This window comes from Gymnodraco acuticeps, unplaced genomic scaffold, assembly GCF_902827175.1.
Source record: "Gymnodraco acuticeps unplaced genomic scaffold, fGymAcu1.1, whole genome shotgun sequence".
Taxonomy (NCBI): Eukaryota; Metazoa; Chordata; class Actinopteri; order Perciformes; family Bathydraconidae; genus Gymnodraco; species Gymnodraco acuticeps.
This window is the reverse complement of record NW_022991720.1, coordinates 375,292-392,297: the sequence shown is the minus strand read 5'-3', so window position 1 is coordinate 392,297 and position 17,006 is coordinate 375,292. Positions and strand designations below refer to the sequence as shown.

The 17,006-nt window shown below is 41.9% G+C and overlaps 1 protein-coding gene across 1 annotated transcript in view; it reads left to right on the top strand.

Annotated features, from left to right (window-relative positions):
• Positions 1 to 17,006, top strand: part of LOC117534740 (zinc finger protein 239-like) — a 311,675-nt gene that overhangs the window by 167,449 nt on the left and 127,220 nt on the right. The gene's annotated exons all lie outside the window — the stretch shown is intronic.

Sequence of the window (17,006 nt, the reverse complement as noted above, 5' to 3'; positions counted from 1 at the left end):
AGATTACTAATTCAAAGTGACGTGCATTTAGCCCTTGGCATCTTTGAAATATGACCTTGTACATTTCAAATACCACAGGTCATGTAGTCATTTATCTGAAGTGTACTGTACACTTCAAATATATAACCGCAGGTTCTGGGGTATTTGAAATGTACAAGGTCATATCTTCACAATGCACTGGGACTGGGAGCTCACACTTGAACCGTGTCATGCCTCCAACCCACGGATTCAGTGGTGTCAAAATGGAGACATTTGGACAATTTCACAATTTTCCTGCTCTTTTGAAACAAACATGATCTTTCAAATACAGTGGAGGAAATAAGTATTTGATCCCCTGCAGATTTTGTAAGTTTACCCACTTACAAAGAAAATACGGTTCAACTAAAGAACCCAGCAGAGAAGCTAACCAACTGCCAAACTGACGGTTAGTCAACTGCCAAACTGACGGTTTAGCCTAACTGTCCTGCTAGCTAACTAAGAAGAGGAATTCAGCCAAAAACTCAAGAGTAATAACAGCAGCTCAGAGCAACACACTCTCACTCCCTAAACGTCCAGGAGTGACGCGTGGTCAGGGTCCCGTGGCTTGCAGTTGGGACCCGCCGAGGCTCCTTCAGCTTCATTTCACGCTCATGGAAGCACCGCATCAGTTTATGTCGGCGGCCCTTAAAGGCAATGTGAGCGTCCATTCCCATTGGATAACGGAGAATTGTACACCCGGAAGTAAGTATTCTCTTCACCGTCGATTGATTTGACAGTGATATCTCCACTACTCATCAACTCAAAAACACCAGATTACCTTTGTTAATTAAACGACACTTATTTGACCCCGGTGGCGGTTTTAGGTATACAAAATCTCTGGCGGTTCTAGTGTTAAGGAGACATGGAGGTTTACAGAGAACAGACAACAAACAATATGGCGCACTGAGTACAGGTAATTAACGTATTGTGGTTTTAGATATAATTACATACTATTTAGGTTCTCGTTTGTTTGTCGATTTGGCTGTTTAGCGCAGTGTAATTGTGTTTATTTTGCTAATTTGTATTTTAAATATTAAATGTAAAGGAATGGAATACATATACATATATATATATATATATATGTCAATCCTGGCTGCTTACATTTTTATTTAAAATCATGTTGATTTTACTGTTATGATCAATTTAAAAGGTTATTTTTATTTATTTATTTTTAAGCAGACCAGCTTGAATGGTGCCCCTCTGATTTTCCACATGATGTTCTGTTCAATAAATGTTCATTGAGGAAAATGGTATCAGTGTCTTATTTTATATTCATCACAGTGAATGCAGTGAATGCTGAACTTGCCGGACCATAATGTACTGTAGTTGAAAGTACACAATGAAACACTGGCTTGCTTGTATCAAATCAATACAATTCCCACATGCTCTACCCCGGAACCTGCGGTCTTCAGACTCTGGCCCCCCGCACCAACCTGCGATCCTTCGGGGACAGAGCCTTCAGTATAGCAGCCCCCACTCTCTGGAACGCTCTCCCTGCGGAGATCTGCAACATCCCCCTTGAAGCTAACCGGAAGTATTTTCACAATAAAACAGTTATAAAATTACTGTATGTTTAAAAATGTTTTATCATTAAATATTGATTTTAATTTCTAACAATCCCTCCTTACAGACCCTTTAGGTTATGTAAATAATACTGAAATCAATGAGTTCTTCATCTGAACTTTGCATAGTACATAACTCATAAAAACATACAATCAAAATGGAATGGTTCAATAACCGTCAAAAATACAAAAAATACTTTGGTTGGTCTTCAACATAAAAGTTTTTCTTTGTGCATAACTTCTAGTGTTAACATTCAATATCGATTGGGATGTGCCACCATTGTCATCTTGGACTCAAAGGCAAAAAGAGTTTCAACAGTGTTGGCAACAGGCAAGGCCACAGAACGTTGACAACTTATTAATAATTAATCCGTTGTGAGGAATGTATGCCATCAGAGTGGTTTTGTGCAGAGTGTGATATCTTGGTTCATACTAAACACACTCTGCACAGTAGGCAAACCACCTGTAATGGATTTTACAAGTACATTCCTCCAACAGAGTCTGTGAAACTCCAGGATGGCAAATACATCATTTCTAAACAAGGTTAGTGTCCCATTTTTTAAAAATTGATCAGCCTTTTTTCCCCTCACAAAAAAACTCATTTTAATCTCAAATTGCATTCTGTTATCATAGTGCTTGCTTACAACATTGTTAAATCTCATCCTGATTGTACTTTGACCTTGCAGATCGTTTGCTTCCAACATCCTTTCCTTCAAGGATATGTTCTTGTGAAGTTTTCGATGTTGCAGTCTCTGTTGGTAGACCTATGGTGTGCATAAATGGTAGGTTTTGGTGAAATTGTTTTTTTAAAAGTATTTTTTAACTAATACATTACTCTAATTCATTGTTTTTTTCTTTATGTGTTCTTAGGCCGTTACGATCTTAATGTTCCAGAGCTAACATGCAAACATTGCACTAAGAAATGGGGTCCAGAATTCAATGACTTGGTTAGGAGTGGATACTGGCCAGCTACCATGCAAGCACAAACCCTGTTCCATTCCTTTGAGGCTATGAAGATGGCAGCTCCAGGAATGTCTAGACAAGCCGTTACTTCAATGTTGGACCAGAGAACAAAGCACTTGTCCAAATGTGAAGCTGAAAGACAAATACATGTATTATCATAATAAATATATTTATGGCCAAATATGGATGAGCGAGATATGATACAAAATATGATAACATATATAATGTATTTTTATTTCAGACTGGCAAGGTGAATGCAGATGCTTTTCAGAGAAGCTTTCTGCAGTATGTGTACTGCACATTTGAAGAGAATAAACTTCTGTGTAAAGAGCCATTTGTCTGTCCAGCCAGTAGCCCTGAAATGGTGGCTGTTTCAGTAGATGGCAATAGGAAACTTTACAGGTTCCAGAAAACAAACCAGTAAGTATTTTACATTGACACAGCACTTGTCCTTGGTCCTTGTATTTTAATTTGACATTGGGATTGCTATTTTTATTTATTTTGTACATGTCATTTGTTAGACGCTTTTATCCAAAGCGACTTACTGATTGTCCATTCAGTACAGTGGACAATCCCCACAGGAGCAATTAGTAGCTATAGTTCTTTCCTGTTATATAGCTGTTAAAACTACAGCTGTTGAATCTAAAATATTTCTGTTAGACTTTATAACCTTGTTTTGAAAGATGTGCTTTAAATATAATTATTATTATTATTATTATTACTATGTTCAATTTGTAACTAGAGTGGTTATCTATAATTCCTTTTCTTATAGGAGTGAAGAGCCAGGCTTCTTTGACGGAGTGTTTTTAGCCCAAGACTCTGAGGTTTCCACTTTTGTGGAGGATGTTCAAGGGGCTGTCAAAAGTGTGAGTTTTAAATTAAGCAATGCAAAATGTATCTCACCTTTTTTAATAACTAATTGAAGTTAAAATAGTAGTAACACAGTTGCCTTCATATTTTTTTGGAGATGGGATAGAAGTGTTGAGACCAGATGACAGGGTGATGAGGTCAGCAATGCGGTCAACTGTCACAAACATTATTGCTGTAAAACTGGATTGAAAAAACAGCTACATTCTAATCCAGAATATATTACACATTTGGAGCCTTCCAATTATCCAAAAACGGGTTTGTTATTATCCAGGGAGTTGCATATCCAGGTGAAGCTGTCAGTCGAGCACAAAACACTTGTGTGTAATAGTTTAAACTTCATATGTTTGATAATACCGTCAGTTGGTCCCACTATCCAGTGTTTTGAAATAACTTCTGATAATGATTCTCTAAAAACGATTTACTTTGGTAGACTGCAGGAAAAGCAATGTGTGGGGAATCTCACTGGACAGCAGCAAGGGAGACCTCTAAGCGAGCCAACAAGTTGGATGAAGAAGGTGTTGAAATTGCTGTGTGTAGGCATGGATTTCTTCTCAAAGGTTGGTAGTTGTCTTGATCATTTTCAATTAAAATATTTGTAGATAATCTGAAGCTTTACCTTCAATCTGCTTTGTACTCACTATTTTTATTTATTTTTAAAAAAAAGCTTTAAATATGTATAGAGGAGAAATCTTTGCCTATCCGATGTTTCTCCAAAAAGAGTTCCAGAGTGCCTCATTTTTGGCAATGGACGTGATGTGTCGGTATGTACCATATCTTGACAAAGTGTCAGAAGCCTTGCCTCATTTTCAGCCCCTAAAGGAAATGAGACATTGCTTGTCTGTGATGCATGCCAAAGCCCACAACACCAAATGCGAGGTGAGGATTTGAATTACTTAAACAACAATTAATGGTAAATCTGACCACTACACATGAGTCTGAACTGATCCAAGAGAATGTTTTAAGTTATGAGTTGTTGACCTTGAGATTTGCATCAACATTGATTACCTCATGCTTTAGATTATTTGGAATGCACGGAACCAGGAGGGTGCTGGCACCACTCTTGGTGAAGAAGTGGAACAAGTAAACAGCTTCTTATCCAGATGTGGCCTAACAACTAAATACATGGCCAAGTCAGGTTTGTGAACCTTTTTGGGCCCTGCTTTCCTGTAAATGTACACATTTATATTTTATAACATTGTAATGAGATGTATTCTTCTTCACAGCAAGAACTGACATGTTCACAGTCCATGCTATGGGCTGGAATCATCGCAAAGAGAATGGCCTCCACATTGCCCTGATTCAAAAAAGTATGTTTGTGTATTGAAATGGAGATAACTCTTTTAAGCTGTACAATTTGACATTTTAAGTCCACCCAATATATATAAAAATTACACCCCCATATAGACATTGCAGTGGTGCAGGACTAGAGCTACGAAATTCATTAAATATGTTATTGTGTTAATTTCCTCCTTAAAATGCATACTTTTGGTTTCTTTTCATTGAATTATTTTATAAAATGGCATGATTCTGTTTTGCTATTTTGCAGACAGCAGAAAAGACAGAGGCTGTAACTGAGAGCCTGAAGAAAATGCAGGACCAGTTGAATTGCTCTGATGACATAGAACTGTGGGTTGATGATGTCAAACAGTGGGCCAGTAAAGGTAAGAACAATGCTGTTTTGACGTATACATAGATGGAGTCGGTTCATAAAAACTAAATAATGCTGTTCAAATTAAACTTTGTCCTTTAGTGTGGCTGTTATTGTGCCTGTTAATGTACGATGTGCAAATAACAGACATTAATTGGGTTTGAAACTTGTTTTTTTCTTTTTATCTTATTCATTTAGGAAGTGCATCAGCCAGTCCTGCAGATGCTGGTTGTTTGCAGATCTCAATAGAAGCACTCTTTGTGAGCATTTGCCAGAAAAAGCACTACCTTTACAGACAAAATGGTAAGCATTTTGGGACATTTATTGGTTGTGTTGATTAAATCCCGTCAGCTCTTTTATAATCTATGTTTTACTCTCATTACAGATCGTAACAAAAGGCGTCAAAAGATCGTCCAAAAGGTTGCCCAAGAAAATAAAAGGTTGCTAGCGGACATCCACAAGTACAACCAGCAACCTGATGGTGACCCTATTAGCCGCATTCACACCGCAGGACTTTCCCGGTACTTTGGTTATTTAGTTCCGTTAGTACCAATAATGTCGCGTTCACACCGCCGGGAACTCTTTTGGCCATTTTCAGTCCCTGCTAGAGAGGTGGTACGAACCTGGTGATAAAAGAGTGCCAATTTCTATTCTATTTCTATTGGCTGGGCGAATTGCAAACCACGCCCCGTTAGACTTTTTTTGTTAGGCAGCCATTTTTTTCCCTCGCTACAAAACCACATCCACACCCAATAGAGTCTGGATGCAGACCGCAGCAAGGAGGCGGATCCTATAGGGGGCGTTTCCTAAAGGGTTATGAACCCCGCCCCCCACTTATTTCTTAAAGGTATATGACGCTCTCTGTTTTTAATGAATCAAACGAACTTTGAAAAATAATAATTATAATTAATTTGCATAAAGAATGAAGAGTATACAACCCACAGAGAAGACCAATTCATAAATTGTAGGCATATCATTTTTCACTGTTTGTGCAGTGGTAGTAATTATTATTCAAATCAATCAACTACGTTTTATGGAAGATATTGCTGTATATCATTTAACAACATGAGTAGAGGTTTCTGTACACCTAAAATACTGAAGTTGAAGTTACTGTCCTGATATGTATCATTCATTTGTTCATGTTGTGTCTGGTGGTAAGATTAATTAAAAAATATATACAGTAGGCCTACATACAAAGAGGAAAGTCTTTATTAAACAAACATTTTATTGGCTGTTCTAATTATTATTATTAACCCCATCAGCCATTTTCATGGAAGGTGCCTCCAGCATCATAAAAACAGTCAATGCTGCAGAATCCTGCCAGATCATCTTCTGAGTACATCCCCAAGAGTTGACCTCTGCGCCCATATCCCCTGTAGCCTTCCGAGTCCTTGTACAGGTTGCGGCACTGTATGCAGCTGGAGATCTGGAACGGGATCCTGTAGGTCTTGGTGTACTCCACAGAGTACTCCTTCCAGGTCACCACACCTGATGAGAAAAGAAAAGAAGGACTCAATTGTCTAAAACGTAGGTTCAGTTTATTTTTTATTTCAGCCAGAAGCCTACAGCTGCCACCCAAAAAAAAACCTTTGCGCTGGCCTTTCTTCAAGCCAGACAAGCAGTCATGTCCAAGTTGACTGCACCTATAGCTTATTGTGGTTCTATAAGTGAGTGACTTTACCTGTAGCATAGAGATGCTGTGCACATAAAAATGTGGGAGTCTAAATGAAAGCGTAACTATATACAGCAGCCGACATTTACTGAAAGGATGCGTCCGTCTCTCGTCTGGTTCATTACAACTAGTAGTTACAAACTGTTACAGTTACAACCTTAATCAGTACCGCACATCTTATTACTCAATTCAACCAACCAAGCTAGCCATGTTGTCTAGCCGAATCCATACCATATTATTTGATTAAGTTACAGTATGTAGGGCAGGCCTACTTATATTTCCAAGATAATACAACAGTACACAACAGTACACTAGCATCATGCTAAGTGCTGGTTAGCATCACAGCATGTACGCTAACCTTAGGTCAATTAGATGATCAGCTTTGGTAACACAAATCAGTATTGTTACCGAGCCTGATAATCTATTGACCTATCTAAGCTTAACGTTATTACAACAGTAGAGTAGGCGTGGTTGCAAACGGGACTATAGGCCAACGTGTTTATAGCATCATGCTAAGTTAGCATTTAATACCACAAACATTTTTACCACATACAACTATTATTTACTTTATTAACGCTTAACGAGGTTGGACAGTCGATGTTGTACTTTGATAACGAGACAATTGTGTGTTAAGAAAAATGACATTACAATAAATATAAACATGCATCTCTGGAAAATACTATTACCGCTGTTTCAACTTGTTGTTCGGCCATCTTGAAAGAACGAATGACTTCTTCTGCGAGGATTTATAAAATCAGCTGGAATCCCTTAAGTTGCATTACTGCCACTTACAGTATGTATTTCTGCTGAGTGTCATTATTCTATTGGATAAAAAAAGTTAGGATCCGCCCCCTATAGGATCCGCCCCTATAGGATCCGCCTCCTTGCAACGGTCTGCATCCATTCCAGACCCATCTCGGCACACCTGAGCGAGTAGTTTTTTTGTACTTTAAAGCAGTTATGACCACACGTACTACAACACCGGAGCGGTGGAATGATGAGGAAGTGTCGGCGCTTCTGGCAATTTACTCTGAGGACGGGATGCAGCTGTGGGAGCTCGCTGAAACGGCGGATTCAGTCGGCTGTGAAGTGAGCAACGACGACAACGACGAAGGTAAAATAAACTACTTTGTACTGGGGTTTTTAATATGCACATTACTGGTCTCAGATGTACTTTTATTTGCTCAGTAGATCGAGGTAGCCATGAGCAGGCTGAACTGGCTAACACTGTTAGCCGGCCCTGAGCTGGCTAATAACATAACATCTAACTAGCTATTCTCGGCCGCCATGAAAACGTTTTGACTTGTGAATAAGTGGGCAGTGTTTTCTGTAATGTGCTTCACTAACTCATGGCACTACATTTGTTTGTTTCAGGCGAGGCGGGACAACTCGCTGGATTGGAAACTAGTGGACTTTCCTTTCCGGATCGCAACAGCAGCCGTTGCTCGTCTCCCTTTCCATCAACCAAACGCAAAAGTACGTTCACACACACTGTAGCTTCACAATCACGTTTACTTCCTTCATGGTACAATTATGAATTATGAAACACCGTGGAAAACGTGTTTGCCTAGGCAGGCGTTTACACTTTTCGCGCATATTTTACTCTCACAAAATTGTAAACATCCGGGCTAGGTCACATGACTTCCGGTAAGAAAACGTAACGTGTGTGTCTCTCTCTCTGTGTGTCTGTCTGTGAGTGTGTGTGTGTGTGTGTGTGTGTGTGTGCCTAACCCTATCAGACGGAATAGCCCTAACAGCCTGACCGTCTCCCTTCTGCCTGTAAAACTACATGGTGATTACATAATGTTTCCTCTTAGGAAAGCGCTCACAGGACACACATGATGAGAACTTCTTTAACACCGTCGAGACTATGGAGGACAGGCGTGCCATGGCCAGCAAGGTGATGCACGAGGATCAGATGATGCTTTTACACAAGGCTCAGGAAACAGAGGACAGGGTGATTGCGATGATGGAGCGCCAGGATGAACGGGACGCAGTCTTGGCACAGCAAATGGAGCAACAAAAGGCTTTTCAGCAGGAGCTTCTGGGAATGCTTTCAGAGCTAGTGAAGTCCAACAGGCCTTCCTCCCTGTAGTATTGTTTTAAATATTGACACACAGCTGTGTTTCCTGGACCTGGAAACATTCAGGGCTTAGCCCACAGTTCAACTCTTACAGTGCTATTTTTATATATTTTTTATAAGTGTATTTTTTTGGGTAAATTTTTTTAAGTTGATTTTCTATTGTTATTATATATATATATATATATTGCCACTGTTTTTTAATACTGACACCTAACTTGCACTAAGGTGTGTCTGCTGCTATATATATTGCCACTGTTACATTGTTTTGAAACTACTTACACCTTATTTTACATTTCACACTTTTATTTAACTTCAATTTACATGCATACGACACACCTGGAACAGCGTGATGCCGTTATTGTTATGTCTTGACTGTGTAATAAAACAAACAAACTGGCAAAGCTTTATTTATTGTGTCCCACCCCAAATTTGCAGAATAGAAGAATGTGAGAGCAGACAGGTGTCGGTGGTTGAATTTATCTACAATGTTGCAACCTTGTGCAGCAATGGCAGAAACACAAGTCTTACACACATAAACACAAGTAATTTATCATGTCTTTTGTTTTAGATAAATAAGGGAAAAACACCAAACAAGGGTTAATGTCCTTTTCCAAAATCAGCCTGAGGGGGTAATATATAATAAATACATAAAGATAAAGTCCATTGTTATAATGGGGTATTTTATTTGTAAATTACCCTTATAACCCAGCCTCATGGTGCACATAATTCTTTGCTTGGACATTTTGTTGGTTTGAGTCATTTGAGCTCGGATTCTAGTAGGGACATAAAGTAACACGTGTCTTAGGAAGATATGAACTTCATCTTGGTGAAGTTGATGCTGAATTCACTATTTAGTAGATAATCATGTGACACTTTATGGCCCATTCCCAAACCGCCCCCTACACCCTACCCCTCCGTTTGCGCGTTCACGCGGAGGGTCCGCCATATTGAGGGCTGTTCCAAAGCAACGAGTGTGGAGGGGGAGTGGGCTATCAAGCCCTCAAACAGCGAGTCTGCAGCGGTGCTGACTTGAGACCGGTCTCTACCTGACCGGAGTCACGCTGTGTGTGTCCGTCAGGAAACACGCTGTTTACAAGTAGTTCCAGCAAACATCCACTGATAAATTGCGATGTTAACAACCTCATGATAACCTCATATGTTTTTAACTTAGGATCATAGCTGTGTTTAGTCTAGAAAAAGGTAAATGTGTGCATTTTATTATAAAGTTGTGTATATTTACAGACCGTTGCAAAAACTAAGAAGCTTATAAACATCAGGTTTAAAACTAAAAGAGCTTTGAAACACAATGAAAGATGTTTGGAGTTTTATTTGAGTTATTCATTTAAACTTTTTGTCTAAGAGATGCTGATTTGAAACCGTTGTTACACACAGTTACGGCATTTCCTGTTTCTGCCGGAGAGAGGGGAGGCCGTCCCAAAGCTTGCTGCTGTGTTTACTCCCTCCATCTGACAGGAGGGAGCCTCGTTGAGCTGCGAGTGTGGCTACAGACGGAGTTCACTCCATCACGGAGGGGTAGGGTCGAGGGAGTGGTTTGGGATTGGGCCTTTATCTTTGCACTACGGTCTGTCTGCTGAGCCTACCTATTATATATATATATATTGCCACTGTTATGTTTTGATACTGACACTTAATGATCTGCTGCTGATAAATAAAAGATAACCTACATGGCGATTTAACAGATAATGTATCTTGCTTATTTCTCCTCTGACACTATCTTTACAGTGACCTGTGTAGCATCCTATACATCACATTTAAGTGATTATCCTGATACCATCATGTTTCATCGGTTATAAACTGGCGAAGCTTTAGTTATTGTGTCCCACCCACAATGTGTGAAAGCGGCTATTGACACCAACACGGTTGTGGAGAAACTCAACCAAATCTGCAGAGAGCATGATCTGGCCTTGGCAGGAACCCAACAGAGGTGCTGTATGAAGATTTTACTTCTAATCTACAAAACTGTAGTAATACAATGTGTTCATTAATGTGAAATGTTTATATTCATTCTCAGACGGTGTGGACATTCTCACTAAGAAGGGGCTGTTTGACCAAAAAATGCTTCTGTCACGACTGAGAGAAGAAAAGCAGATCCTTGTGAAGGAGATGATGCAGCTCTGTCAGTACCTCAAGGACTCTGTATCAAAGGTCCAGACACTGATGGCCCCAGTTTCATTGATCACACAGACAGAAATTAAGTGAACCACATGGATTTATTCACTTTAAAATACACAAGTCAATGTTTTTCAAACCAGCAAAGGCAAACACACTTTAAAGAAGATGTTATCCATCTGTTTGTTTTTATTTGAGTCTGACTGCATTCCAGTCTTTCTTGACCTAAATACGTTTTCTCTGAATAATTTTCACAATTTATATGTTTGCTAAACTTGTAGGCTATCCGAATGGATTCACAGAGGAGGGGTACAAGGGCCTTATGTGTCTTCTAAGGAGAAATCTGCATAACCTCAGACTCAAACAGCAGACAGTAGCAGGCGCCTACAGGGGAATTCTGGAACCCAGTTCTAGGCTGGTGGAGGACGAGGACATGGAAGAAGAAAAAGACTGGCAAAGTGACAACAGCTCAGATGATGAAGATGATGCAGAAGAAGGGACTTGACTTGTGGAAAGTTACTTGGTGCCCTTATGCAGTTCTGTAGTTAAAGCGGACATATTATGCTTATTTTCAGGTTCATATTGTGTCCATATATCTGCCTTTACTGTTCTTCATTTGCACAGCTCCCTTCAGCCATTCTGACTTAATAATCAGATTTCAGCTAGCTGACTGTTTTAAGTGAATAAAAAGGTAGTAAAGTGACACCAAACACAAAGCAGTCTAACAACTAACCCGTGGTGTTTAGCTAGCTGACAGGCACAACACTAGCACGCTAACACAGCTAGCTAATCTGTTAGCCAACATGTAGATGTTTCTGTCTGGATTTGATTAAGTGTGCAGTTTTTACCTTAAAGCGGACATATTAAGCTTATTTGAGTTTGAAATGAGTGCTTCTACTGTGACATGTTTCCATGCTTTAATGTTAAAAAAAAAATGCTTTTTTTCTCATATTACCTGTGCTGCAGCACCTCTTTTCTTTACTTTGTCATGTGCATTATCATATATTGTAACCTGTGTTTTGCTACATATGCTCTTTTACCTTACCAAAATAGTAATACACTTGATTTTGTACATAACTGATGTCTGTAAATATTTACTGATACCCACTTGATATGTTATTACATTATAGAGTTGTCTTCACACATCAAATAATTAGCTTGAACTGAGGTTACAGTCATACCATTTATAACAGAGATTGATATTGGATGTGTAACATAATTCACAACTAACTAAAACCTATGTTGAGGATCGGGAGAGGGACAACAGTTCTTCCAAAAAGCACTGGTAGTGTAAGGGACATCTTAAAGGGTCAGATAATATAGACAGACATTGGCAGTGTATTAAATCGATGTGTGTGGTTGTGGAAATACTGGACGTGACGTTGTGCGATTGCGTTGCCATGCAACAGCTTTGGTTCATGTTAATTTACAAACTCTTCAACTACAACCCTAGTTATATTTAAAACATGTTTAGAAGGCCTCGCGAAATACTTTAATGTAAATTAAAATGTGAAGGAATGTGTGTATAACAAAATACATCCGTCATAAACACAATACCGGAAACAGACATAGGCAAGATCCTCAGCTGATTGGATGTTTTAGCCGCAAAGCATGCTGGGATATGGTGTTTATGCGATATGAAATCTGAAAACATGTTTTAAAAATAAAATAATACTTTATTCCGAATGTGCTTGCTTTTCTCTTTGAAAGTCATCACATAACGGCATTGTAATACACGGTTCGGCTGCATTAAATATTACATATCTGCCGTAGTTCTCTATTTATAGAGCCCTGATGAGAAGACTTCTAGACAAACATGAGGAACTGCCGCCAACACTGAAAACGTGACATGGATCATAAATATATCAGCCATTAAACAACATCTTACATTTCTTTTCACACAATACGTCTCCTTGCAGTATCAACACTAATTCGGCTGACTTTTATATTTGATCCAATTGGTAGATAGGCTGTATTTACACCATAAAGGTGCACAGCTGATATAAAGGGACACCTAGTGGTTAAAGCATGTTATTGAATTTCATCCATCCATCCATCTTCTCCCGCTTATCCGTGGTCGGGTCGCGGGGGTAGCAGTTCCAGCAGAGAGCCCCAAACTTTCTTTTCCCTGGCGACATCAACCAGCTCTGACTGGGGGATCCCAAGGCGCTCCCAGGCCAGCGAAGAGATATAATCCCTCCACCTGGTCCTAGGTCTACCCCTTGGTCTCTTCTCAGCTGGACGTGCCTGGAACACCTCCCTAGGGAGGCGCCCAGGTGGCATCCTAACTAGGTGCCCGAACCACCTCAACTGGCTCCTTTCGACGCGAAGGAGGAGCGGCTCAACTCCGAGTCCCTCCCTGATGACCGAACTTCTCACCTTATCCCTAAGGGAGACACCAGCCACCCTGCGGAGAAAACCCATCTCGGCCGCTTGTATCCGCGATCTCGTTCTTTCGGTCATGACCCATCCTTCATGACCATAGGTGAGGGTAGGAACGAAAATGGCCCGGAAGACAGAGAGCTTTGCCTTCTGGCTCAGCTCCCTTTTCGTCACAACGGTGCGGTAAAGCGACTGCAGTACCGCTCCCGCTGCTCCGATTCTCCGGCCCATCTCACGCTCCATTGTTCCCTCACTCGAGAACAAGACCCCGAGATACTTGAACTCCTTCACTTGGGGTAAGGACTCATTCCCTACTTGGAGTGGACAGTCCATCGGTTTCCTGCTGAGAACCATGGCCTCAGATTTGGAGGTGCTGATCCTCATCCCAGCCGCTTCACACTCGGTTGCGAACCGATCCAGTGAGTGCTGAAGGTCGCAGACCGATGAAGCCATTAGAACCACATCATCTGCAAAAAGCAGTGGTGCAATCCTTAGTCCACCGAACTGCAGACCCCCTCCCCCATGACTACGCCTCTAAATCCGATCCATGTATATTACAAACAGGATTGGTGACAAAGCGCAGCCCTGGCGGAGGCCAACCCTCACCGGAAATGGGTCCGACTTACTGCCGAGGACCCGGACACAGCTCTCGCTTTGGGAGTACAGAGATTGGATGGCCCTGAGTAGAGACCCCCTCACCCCATACTCCCGCAGCACCTCCCACAGTAACTCCCTGGGAACTCGGTCATACGCCTTCTCCAAGTCTACAAAACACATGTAGACCGGATAAGCGTACTCCCAGGCCCCCTCCAGGATCCTTGCGAGAGTAAAAAGCTGATCCGTCGTTCCACGACCAGGACGGAATCCGCATTGTTCCTCCTCAATCTGAGGTTCGACAATCGGCCTGACCCTCCTTTCGAGTACCTTAGAGTAAACTTTCCCGGGGAGGCTGAGTAGTGTGATGCCTCTGTAATTGGCACACACCCTCTGATCCCCCTTTTTAAAAAGGGGAACCACCACCCCGGTCTGCCACTCCTTCGGTACTGTTTCCGACTTCCACGCAACGTTGATGAGACGTGTCAACCATGACAGTCCCTCAACACCCAGAGCCTTCAGCATTTCCGGGCGGATCTCATCCACCCCCGGGGCTTTGCCACTGTGGAGTTGTTTGACGACCTCAGTGACCTCCCCCCGGGAGATTGGTGTTGATCCCCCGTCATACTCCAGCTCTGCCTCTAACATAGAGGGCGGAGTTGTCGGGTTCAGGAGTTCCTCAAAGTGTTCCTTCCAACGCCCTAACACTCCATCAGTTGAGGTCAACAACGTCCCATCCTTACTGTACACAGCTTGGATGGTTCCCTGCTTCCCCCTCCTGAGGTGTCGGACAGTTTTCCAGAACAACTTTGGTGCCGCCCGAAAGTCCTTCTCCATGTCTTCTCCGAACTTCTCCCACACCCGCTGCTTTGCCTCGGCCACGGATGAGGCTGCTGCCCTTCGGGCCTGTCGGTACCTTGCAACTGCCTCGGGAGTCCCCCGGGATAACAAATCCCTGAAGGCCTCCTTCTTCAGTCGAACGGCTTCCCTGACCACCGGTGTCCACCAGGAGGTTCGAGGGTTACCGCCCCTTGAGGCACCTAGGACCTTGAGACCACAGCTCCCCGCCGCGGCTTCGGCAATAGAGGCTTTGAACACCGACCACTCTGGTTCAATGTCCCCAACCTCCACAGGAATGCCCGAAAAGCTCCGCCGGAGGTGTGAGTTGAAGGCCTCCTGAACTTGGGCCTCCTCCAGACGTTCCCAGTTCACCCGAACTACACGTTTGGGCTTACCAGGTCTATCCAGAGGCTTCCCCCGCCACTCGACCCAACTCACCACCAGATGGTGATCAGTTGACAACTCCGCCCCTCTCTTTACCCGAGTGTCCAAAACATACGGCCTCAGGTCCGATGATACGATAACGAAATCGATCATGGACCTTCTGCCTAGGGTGCTCTGGTACCACGTACACTTATGAGCATCCTTATGTTCGAACATGGTGTTTGTTATGGCCAATCCATGACTAGCACAGAAGTCCAGTAACAAACCACCACTCCGGTTCAGATCAGGGGGGCCGTTCCTCCCAATCACGCCCCTCCAAGTGTCTCCATCATTGCCCACATGTGCGTTGAAGTCTCCCAGCAAGATTAAAGAGTCCCCTTCAGGAGCCCCATACAGGACTCTTTCCAGGGTCTCCAAGAAGGCCGTATACTCTGAACTGCTGTTGGGTGCATAAGCACACACAACAGTCAGAGTTTTCCCCCCCATAACCCGCAGGCGTAGGGAGGCGACCCTCTCGTCCACTGGGGTAAACTCCAACAACGAAGCACCTAACCGGGGACTTGTGAGTATCCCCACACCCGCCCGGCGCCTCACACCTTGAGCAACTCCGGAGAAGAATAGAGTCCAACCCCTATCCAGAAGTAAGGTTCCAGAGCCGACGCTGTGCCTAGAGGTGAGCCCAACCAGATCCAACTGGTAACGCTCCACCTCCCGCACAAGCTCCGGCTCCTTCCCCCCCAGAGAGGTGAATTTCATTATTTTTATTAATAGATATTAATAGGATCCCTATAAAGTATATTCATTACTCGTTATTCTCTACTAATAGTTAATTAAAGACTGTATATAATGACTATTTTGCACATCCTTTTCAAGATTTCAAGATTTTCTAAGGTTTATTGACATATCATATACACAAACGGTGTAGTTATGCAATGAATGAAAAACTTTGTGTATACCTCCAGCAATGTTAACTATGTTGAAGCACTTATTTTAACTGATATTATACATATGTATTATACTCTTATATAAGATGTATGTAGATAGTATAAGAAATGTGCAGAATACGACAATTTAATGGTGGAGGTACACACATATTTATAGATGTATTGTAATGCACTGTTGAGAAACCTGCGACCAAAGTTTTTCATCTCCGGCCTTGTCAGGTATTGAACAATCAATAAATAAAGAACACAGAATTATTAAATATAAAACACAGAATTTGTGTGATTATACTAAATGATTTACAAATAAACACCACTGCATATTTACAACTGTTACACATGCTGATGTAACGCAAATGTTTCCAACTTGGGATCAATAAAGTATATCTTATCTTAAGATGATCGATGGCTACTGCCATATTTGCAAAATGTGCCTCTGAACCTTGACAAGTGCATGTTTCAGGCTTATCAATTAACAACAGGAGGGGTCACAGACATAAGACCAGCTGTTAAATAAAGCTCTTCTGACATTAGCTGTCGTGTGGGTATATATTAATGCTGCCCATTATGGGCACAAGTAATTTTCACCCATTTATTAGTTATATGTTTTACATTTGAGTGTTTCCTATCCCCTAAACCTCCAGGGATGTACACAGTTTAATACTGGCCACTTCTTATTATGGGAAATACGAAAACGTCTTTTAAAACTACAACTCCCAGTAGAGACGTGCCATAGAACATGTTGCGAACATGGTTGCGAAACACAATAGCCAGCATGTGTAGTTCTGGGGACGGGGTGGGGGAGGGGGGGGACGGGGCGGACCCGTTCAAATCCAGTTTTGGACAGTCTGCCGTGTTTCCATCCCATTTCAAGTGCTGATCGACGCTCGGCACACTCTCCAATAACAGAGCTTGAGGA